The sequence below is a fragment of the Glycine soja genome, chromosome 1 (assembly GCF_004193775.1).
Source record: "Glycine soja cultivar W05 chromosome 1, ASM419377v2, whole genome shotgun sequence".
In the NCBI taxonomy this organism is placed as follows: Eukaryota; Viridiplantae; Streptophyta; class Magnoliopsida; order Fabales; family Fabaceae; genus Glycine; species Glycine soja.
In genome coordinates, this window is record NC_041002.1 from 24,759,791 (window position 1) to 24,769,854 (window position 10,064).

General features: G+C 37.8%; 1 pseudogene; it reads right to left on the minus strand.

Moving 5' to 3' along the window:
• Window positions 1–1,603: 1,603 nt before the first annotated feature.
• LOC114416898 lies at window positions 1,604–2,948 on the minus strand (annotated as a pseudogene).
• Between the last annotated feature and the right edge of the window lie 7,116 nt (window positions 2,949–10,064).

Below are 10,064 nucleotides of genomic sequence, written 5' to 3' on the forward strand. Positions count from 1 at the left end.
CCACTCAAACCCACACTAGTTTGTGTTAAAAAAATTTATTTTATTTTCTACCATCCATTGTTATAGACTTGTGTATTTTTATGCCTAAAATATATTTTTGGTCTTTTATCTTTTAAAAGTATATTTTGGTCCTTTAATTCTCAAATTTGAATTAATGTTTTCCTTCCAAAATAGTGATCATTTTTTATTTTAAAACCCAATTTTGAGCCAAAAGGATCATACAGATGATGTTTTTTTTTAGTAATTTTCACCTTATTTATTATCATTTTTATTCAAAAAGTAGTTAAGTTTCATAGTTTCACATATGTAATCTCATAAAACAAGTTTCACATCTTATATCAATAAATAAAAAAGGGTTAAACATCATGTATTGAAATTCAAAATGATTACTATTTCAGAAGGAAAATATTAATTAAGGGTTCATTCAATGTGGTTGCAAGTTTTTAGGTTTTTTTATTTTCAAATGAGATTTTTAAACAAAACGCATTTGATAAAATGGGGAACTGAAATGGTTTAAACACAATTTTGAAACACATTTATATTCATTTTTAAAAATAAGAAAAAATGTTTGTGAAATTGATTTTTAGTTTTAAAAAACTCTCTTATTATCACAACCATGGACCTTCATCACCATAACTACTACTACCATCACCATTCAACAACATCAGTCATTGCCGCCACCACCACCATTCCACCACCAATCTACCACCACTTTCATTGTCATTGTCACCACCACCATCACCATCGTTGTTGTCACTAGCATCACCACCATTTCACTATTAGCGTCACCTTCATCACCATCGCTGCAACATCCCTGATTGTTGGCTTCTCAGTGGCTCACACACTATGACACTTCACACAATGAAACTTCACTCAACATCTTTGTTGGTCAGAATCCTTCATCGTTCAAAACTCTCCATAATCCCTTTCCAAGACATCGACAATCTACTTCAATTTCTTTCAAAACCAACGATTATCCTCACTCATACGTTTTCTGGAAAACTTCCTAGAATGTCATTCATCCATAACTACTCCAAGCGAAACACGCTTAACTATGGAGTTCTTAAGTGATAGGCTACTGAAAAAGTAAATGCATCTTATTGGTATAGGCAATATTCCCATAACTACTCCAAGCGAAACACTCTCTTACTTACACAGCTTCTGGATCCCTCTCATTCAGATGTGATTTTGATCGAGGTATTACAACCTTCGTTGCCGCTATCACTACCACAACCACCAAAAGAGAAACGTTGAGTACAAGATGTACACACAAGACTATAATTAATTAGGGATTTTTTATAGATATATGAGCAAGGCCAAAACCCAAACCAACAACTAGAATAGTTAATGCCCTTTATAACTAAAAATAATCACACAATTGGAAAAGCTTTCACTGAGAAGAAGATAAATAAACATCCATATTGACAATGTACTTGTAACTCACTGACCTTAAGCAACATTACAATTAATGATAAAAACAACAAATCCTAAGCCAATTAAAGACTCTCATATCCAACTAGCATTAAATCCAAAAACATTAGTTGATCAGCTCCAAATTGCATCAACATTCAATACTAAGCGGTTCATCCAAAATATACAGACACTAGCTAGAGACCTTGACTACTTTGTTGAGGTTTTCTAAAGATCGACCTTCATTTATTTGGTTGTGCATTGCCTCCTCCTTTAGCTTTAGAGACCTTGATCTTATGTTCTCATCACTAAGTAGTTGGTCCAATTTCTTCTTAATCTCCCACCATGACACAAGTCCATTTTCATCCAAGTTCAATCCTAGCCCAACATTCAATTCATCATAAATATATGTTTTGTTATAAATTTGGTCAACAAAATATGGCCAACACAAGAAGGGCACCCTATTACACAAACCTTCCATGGTCGAATTCCAACCACAATAGCTAACAAAGAAAGCTATTGCAAGGTGGCTTAGCACCTTCTGTTAAGGGTTCCATCCAACTATTTTACCTTTATGCCATTTGAATTCCTTAGGGTGTGCCATCTTATTGTCTTCACAAACTACCCAAAGAAAATGTCTATTGGTGAGGTCTAGACCAAGAGATAGTTCATTGAATTGGTTTTGGTCAAAATGAGTAATACTATACCAAATGCAACATACATGACAAAATGATGAGATTGTTGATCAAGCCAACTCAAGCAAGAAATATCTTCTTCCCAAAATTGTCAATGATCCTACAATTGCATATGTATTGTCATAACTTCTCAATAATGGATCAACTGGAAGGAGCTTTGGAACACGAGATATTGTTGTAGGTTTAAGTTCATATGTTGTGTCACAATGCTCCAAATAATTATAAATTGGCTTTAGCATTTATTATGTCACCCAACTTTAACCAAAAAAAGGATTCATGTGTCCGACTCTGGCATCCTTGGTGATAGTTGAATTGTCTTTTTAGTGGTCAAAATTAATCCCACAATGAAAATAAAATAAACTAGTGATTGAGTGGTAATGTATGGGAATTAATAGAATTCATTATGATAGATTTTTACATGATTTTATGAAAACATTTTGCAACTAATGTTTTTCTTTGTAAATTTTGATTCAAAAAATTTGATAGGGTCTTGCCTATTTCATGTTTATTAGAAAATGTCTTACTCGGACTTGACAAGTTGCTACTCGGCCTGAGTAATTTGTTACTCGGATTCGGCGAGATATTGTACTCAATATCTGATCAAGTTAACAACTTAGAAAGAAAGATTAGTAGTTTTAAATAAGGAAAGTGGGAAGCTCTATCTGCAATTCAAAAGATAACATAGACTCTAAATCTAAGAAATATCTATTATTAAAGGAAAGATAAGATAAAAATCATATATTTCATTCATTACAAAGGGGAATTGAGATCTATGCACCCAATTCCCCCTCTATAAAAAGAAGATGAACACAATTCAGGTATTATATTCTCATTCTAACCCATATACCTATATACCTATTTATCTCTATGCTTCAAACTTGAGCGTCAGAGTGTCTTTGCAAGTATCTCCACCCTTGTTCGTGGAGGAGCTCATGGAAGATCACCACCATGACAAGGTTCTTTCAAACTTGGTAAGAGAATTTGACGCCCACCATGGGACAAGGGAAAACTTCTCCTTTGACCACCATTAATGGCTGCAGATGGCAACAAGACACCAGTAGGGAAAACCACCATAGGGCAAGCTTCTACCATACTCAGAATGCCTATCATGGGAAGAATTATTGTCGTCCAGGCTGACCACATGACAGCAAGAGAGTGTTATGCCGCAAGTCTCAGAATCAGTAAAAGGACAAAAGGAGTCGAGCCTACGACACAGCTGGTGGCATACACTGACCTGAATAATCTGAGGGATACCAAGCTTGATCCGAGAGAAGAATAACAGAGGGAAAATTTGACAGAAGAAGTCAAGCCTTTTCAACTCAGTAGAGAAACATCCCAGTGCACCAAACTCAAATGTTAAATGATCGCAGAGGTGGAAGAAAATATTACCCAAGTACTAGAAGCAAATAGAGACTTATTCTCATGGTCCAGATCAGATATGCCTATAATCAACTCTAAATTCCACTATCACAAGCTAGCAATCTATCTAGAATCTAGACCTGTTGTGCAAAGAAAAATAAAACTTGATCCCTTAGAGTGGAAAATTATGGATGAAGATGCAAGAAAGTTGCTAAGTGCAGGATTCATTAGAGAAGTGGAATATACCACATGGCCAGCAAACAAAGTCATGGTAAAGAAGTCTAATGGGAAGTGGAGAATATGCACTAACTACACAGATTTGAATAAGGCTGTTAGCTCATTGGAAAGTGTACCACTTTGTTTTAAGTAGTAAAAGACTCGGAAGTTCGAGTGTTGAATCCATAGGGACTTTGGTTGTACTTAAGTGATGCAAACCCAATTATCAAGCAATTAGAAGAAATATAAAAAGATATGAATTGTTAAGTGTCAAAAATGGAGTAAAAGAAAAATAAAGAAATAACAGGAGTTGGGTCTGTCAGGCTCCCAACAAAGGGGATTTAGCCTTTCATAGCCATGAAAGGTTTTACACTTCAGGGGCTAATGTAGATGGAAGAAGGGGTTTGATGACTAGAAGAAAGAAATGGAGGAATGGCTAAAGAAGGGGGGTTTCCCCTATTAAGGGTGCTAGGGCTTTGGATTTCTTCACTGGAGTGCTCTGAGACTCAGTGTGTCTTTCCCTTCTGCTTCCTACTCCTTTTATAGGCCTAAGGTAGCTTACTTTTCATGCTAACTTCACGCTTAGCGTAGGCTTTCACGCTAAGTGTGCCTTTGGGCTTCTTCGTGGCCCTTCTTCGCGCTAAGCCTGGATTATGTACTAAGCAAGGGTGCGCGCTAAGCGAGCTGTCCAATTCTTCCAACTTTTCTTCAAGGCTTTTTTTTTCCAGTTTTTGCATCAATTTTCCTCTATAGCACTTGAAATCTTCTTTTAAGTTTTGCTTATAAAAAATTGCAAAGATGTTAATTTCTTCATTATTTCATTAAAAACAATAGTAAAACGAATAAATTGCAATCATTATTAGCCAAAATTGACTATCAATTGAACTCAAATTTCACAGTTATCAATTCCCCCAAATTTAAATCTTTGTTCGTCCTCAAGCAAAAGACAAGTTCTGAATGTACCGACATATGAGATAACTGTGAAACCTTTCAATGATTGATCCTGAGCTTGCATTTGTCTTGATCTTGTGATGGGAGCTTGAAGGAATGCACATGGAGATGAAAAAAGGTTAGCAAATAAAAACTTTATCAAGGCAGAATTACAACACTTCATTCCACACAAGGCTAGTGTTTCCCTCAACGCACAAGTGTCTCGGCAAATAATGTTTTTAAAGTCAACAATTGAACTAATGTTCCCAACTTTGCACTTCTTCTCAGTTAAGGCAATCATAAGTGCATACTATGGATCACTAAGGGCTTTTTAGGCTTGTAACGTGGCTGGGCTAACAAAGAACTCATGGTTTTTCTTTGGAATCAAAGTTAGGTTCTAAGAGAGCACCCACCTCATGTTTTTCTGATAACCCATGGCTCTATATTTCACAGCCCCAACTTTTCATGTATTTCATTCTTAACAGCACACAATTTATTTGGCACTTAGTTGCTATCAACTCTTTATTTGAAACAATTTTTTTTAACTAACTAGATTAAACTGGTACTGTAGCAACTTATCACAATTTACATTTGAGTTTGTGTTGTTATTGATGTTCCTGAAACAAAAATTTTCACCCAAAACCAAAAATCCTCCTCCCCCAAATTAGGGGTGAATTTGTCTTAACCCGTGCCCTTCTACAACCTAAGATAAGGTGGTCATTAATTTCATTTGGCTAAGGTTTCAAAACAATTCATTAGTCTTAACAGGGTTCAAGGGGTTCATTCTAGTAACAAGTTGGCTATTTGGCTCAGTGGTTAAGAAAATCATACAAGGCCTTGATCATTTCCACCTTATGTACGTACTCAAACAATATCAGAATCATGCAAAATCAAGAAATTAAGGACAATCATTCTCTCACAGTTATAAGGTCACACATCCCACTGGACATTTATTAAGTGTTTGGCTTACCACACCATGATTCCCATTGAGACGTGCTAACCTCTATACTCATGTGCTTTCGATTCATACTTCATCACTCACAATGATGCCTGCTCACAAAAATCAAAATTTTCATAATCATCTTATCAGTAGATCTCATTCATCAATGCATCCAGAATAAGTCATAGCCAACTACTGCTTTCCTTTGTCAATCATGCAATTTTTTATTCAATGATTAAAATTAAACTACTGGAATTAACTACTGAAATTAAATTAAATAAAACTAAAGAAAAGGGGGAAAAAAGGTTCCTAGTCAAAATGGGCCTCAATCCTGTGTGGGCCCTGGATCCCAAGCTCTATGAGCATCATTGATGTCTGCAAGATAATCATCTTCAGGTTCAACATCTGCGGCAACATCATCAGCAACACCAGAGGTGTCACCACCCCTAACAAAAGTAAGTTGGACCCCTGGCCAAGCAACCTGGGCTAAGAATGCCTCTGATGTCATCGCCGACTGTTGGAGGGAGAGATGGTGGAGGCACTGCATCGGTAGGTATTGACCATGGTGGAGGCTATGCAGCATAGGAAGGAGTTGCTCTGACTGAGAAAAAGGTAGAGAAGTTTGGCCGACAAGTGGAGGACAGACATCTAGAGGAGGGATCGCTGATGGAGGAGTTGGTGGAATGTCTAGAATGGCTCGAGTCCTAACCTGTTTTAGCTCTAGGAAGACACTAGAAGAGTCTGCAAGATTCACAACTAGCTTGGCTTCATCTTATTTTAGAAACACAGAGTTCAAGTGCTACCCAACAAGATTAGCTTTTTGCTCAATTTCCCCTACCTTAAAACAAGTCTTGCTATTATTGGGATGCTCAATCTCCTCAAACAAGTTGAAGGTGGCTTTCTAGTCCTCCACACTCATCTCCATGTTGCCATTCCCTATGTCCACAACACACTTTGTAGTCAGCATGAATGGTTGACTTAGAATCAAGGGGATCTCAGCATCTTCTTCAATGTCCATGAATACAAATTCCGCCGGAAAAGTGATTTGGTGGACTTTGACCAGGACGTCTTCAACTACCCTGAATGGTCTTGTGATGGAATGGTCTGCTAGCTGGAGTGTCATCCTCGTAGGAGCTATCTTCAGATTTCTGATTCTTTGGCACATGGATAAGGGCATCAAGTTGATGCTTTCACCTAAGTCAATGAGAGTCTTCCCTACGAACACATCCCCAATGGAGCATGGGATGGTCACACTTCCTGGATCTTTGAACTTGTGTGGTAGCTTCCTCTGGATCACTACACTATAATTGCCCTCTACCATTATGCTCTCATTGTTGATATATTTCCATTTCTTTGTGAGGAAGTCCTTCAGGAATTTGGTATATAAAGGCATCTGTTGTAAAGCCTTTCTAAAGGGAATGGTGATCTCTAGCTTATTGAAGATGTCAAGAAAACGAGGAAAGTATCGCTCCTTGTCTTTCTTGGATGGCACCAAGGGATATGGAACTTTCTTTACTAGGACTAAAGGTATCTCCTTTCTAGCCTCCCGAGCTAACTGGCTCTTGGTCTTGGTCTTAGTGGTTGAGACCTCATCACCCCTCTCCTTACTCACATACTCCTCAATTCTTTTTTTCTTCTGAACACTTTCCTTCCTAGTGAAAATTACCTTGCACTCCTCCTTGGGATTCTTCTTAATATTGGCCACAAAGGTTCTAGTGGGTCTTTCAGCCATTTGCTTAACTAATTGGCCCATCTGCATCTCCAGATTCTTGATTATTGACTCAGTGCTTTTTTGGTGTGACAAGGTGACTTGCATGAACTGTGCCAGCATTTCTTCCAGCTTGGTTGTTTACTTATAGAGGTTGGGAGGCTGATGGGATAGACCTCCTTGATTGAAGTTATTCCCTGGATGAGATCTCCAACCTTGGCCTTAAGAGAAATTTCCTCTTTGATGGAATTATGGTGGTTCTCCTTGATGGAATCCTTGATGATTTTGACTGCCCATGTAGTTGACTTTGTTAGATGCATCATCTTGAGCCATGCAGGAGCTTGACTCATAAGCGCCACCACAAATGTTGCATCCCCCAATGTACATGACTGAAGATGGAGAAGGTTGCACTGCATGCAACTGTTGAGGGAGATTACTTAGAGTTGATGTGAAGGTCTCTAAGGTCTTGGCCAGGAGCTTGTTTTGAGCCAACATAGCATCTTGAGAAGTGAGCTCAAGAAGACTTTTCTTTGTAGGTGTGTAGGCTCGATCACGGAGGATGGCGTGATCACTGGTTTCCATATTCTTTATTAGCTCCATAGCTTCTTCTAGAGTCTTGAGTTTAATCCTCCCACCGGCAGAGGCATCGAGGATCTACTTGGAATGGGGTCGCAAGGCATCAATGAAGATGTTGAGCTGGACCAGCTCGTTGAACCCATTTGTAGGAGTCTTCCAGAGTAACCCATGGAAGCGGTCAAGTGCTTCACTCAGTGATTCATTAGGGTGTTGGTGGAAGGATGAGATTTCCACCTTTCCCTCAGCGGTCTTGGACTCTAGAAAGTACTTCTTCAGGAATTTCTCCACTACCTATTCCCATGTCTTCAGGCTATTCCCCTTGAATGAGTGAAACCATCTTTTTGCTTCACCGGCCAAGGAGAAAGAGAATAGGTTGAGGCAGATGGCATCTTCTGGAACTCCTGCTATCTTCACCATGTTGCAAATCTCGATGTATATGGCAAGGTGTGCGTATGGATCTTCACTTGTCAGGCCATGGAATAGATTCCCCTGGATCAGATGGATGAGGGAATATGGATATGTGATGTTGGTCACTTGAATGTCCAATCTGGCTATGTTGGTGAAGTACAGCGGAGTAACAGAGCTAGAGTAGTCCTCTAGCGTCATCCTCTGTGGATGATCTTCTGCCATGATGAATTCTTCAGAGAAAGGATATGGACTGGTCATAGGAGAGGGAGAAGATGATTCAGATGAGGGTCCTCTCTCTCCTTGATTAATTTGCACCTCTTGTTGCTCTCTTCTTCTTCTTGCAGTGTTGTTCCTTCTGCAAGTTGCTTCGATCTCTAGATTCAATGGAATGAGGTTTTCCCCTGCAGATGTACCTCGCATACAAGAAAAAGAAACATTATCGTGCAGGTTATCAAGGTAAAAGAATTAAAATAGAAATTAAATAAAGAATAAAAGAATAAACAATGATTACTCGCAAATTGGGGTTTGTAACAACCAAGTACAAAAACCAAAGTCCCTGGCAACGGTGCCAAAAACTTGTTAACTCGTTGGTAAGTGTACCAATTTGTTTTAAGTAGTAAAAGACTCAAAAGTGAAAGTGTCAAATCCACGGGGACTTTCGTTGTACTTAAGTGATGCAAACCTAATTATCAAGCAATTAAAAGAAATAGAAAAGATAGGGAATTGTTAGTGTGAAAATTAGAGTAAAAAAAATAAAGAAATAACAAGAAAAATAAACAATGGTTTAACTGCAGAAAAATGAATCCAGAATGTGATAATGTTGGGGCCTAGCATACCAAGACTACTTGTAACGCAATGTTAATGATTTTCTTTATCTAATGAAATCTTTGTTTCTGCTCACATCTATTAAGACACTCTATCTTTGGTTTCTCACACGAAGAGACTAATTTATTTATTCTTTTCTTCCAAATTTCTTTGCAAAGATAAAAATAATAAACCGCATTATGATTAGAGATCTATACATTGGGAAAAACAAATAGCAATCAATTTATTTAGATACCCTTCCCCAGTTCTTTAGAAAATAACCATTTTTTAATACATTACCCTCTAAACATTATATGAATGATCAGGCCATAATAAACAAAAAAGCATAGAGAAGAATAATAAAAACAATATTGCATTAAATAGATAATGGAAATGAGTTACATTACAAGAGTTTGGCCTGCCAGGCTCCCAACAAAAAGGGTTTAGCCTCTCATAGCCATGAAAGACTTTACAGTTCAGGGGCTAATGTAGATGGAAGAAGGGGTTGGATGACTAGATTAAAGAAAGGGAGAAATGGTTAAAGAAGGGGGGTTTCCCCTATTAGGGGTGCTCAGGCTTTGGATTTTTTCACTGGAGAGCTCTGAGATTCTATGTGTCTTTCCCTTCTGCTTCCTACTCCTTTTATAGGCCTATGGTAGCTTACTTTTCATGCTGACTTCGTGCTTAACACGGGCTTTCACTCTAAGCGCACCTTTAGGCTTTTTCGTGGGCCTTCTTCACGATAAGCCTGAATTGCACGCTAAACCTGGATTGCACACTAAGCGAGTTGTCCAATTCTTCCAACTTTTCTTCAAGACTTTTTCTTCAAATTTTTGCATCAATTTTCCTCTAAAGCACTTGAAATCTTCTTCTTTTGACTTCTGCTTATCAAAAATTGCAAAGATGTTAATTTTTTCATTATTTCATTAAAAACAATAGTAAAGCAAAGAAATTGCAATCATTATTAGCCAAAATTGACTATCAAATTAACTTAAATTTCACAATTATCAAAGGCATG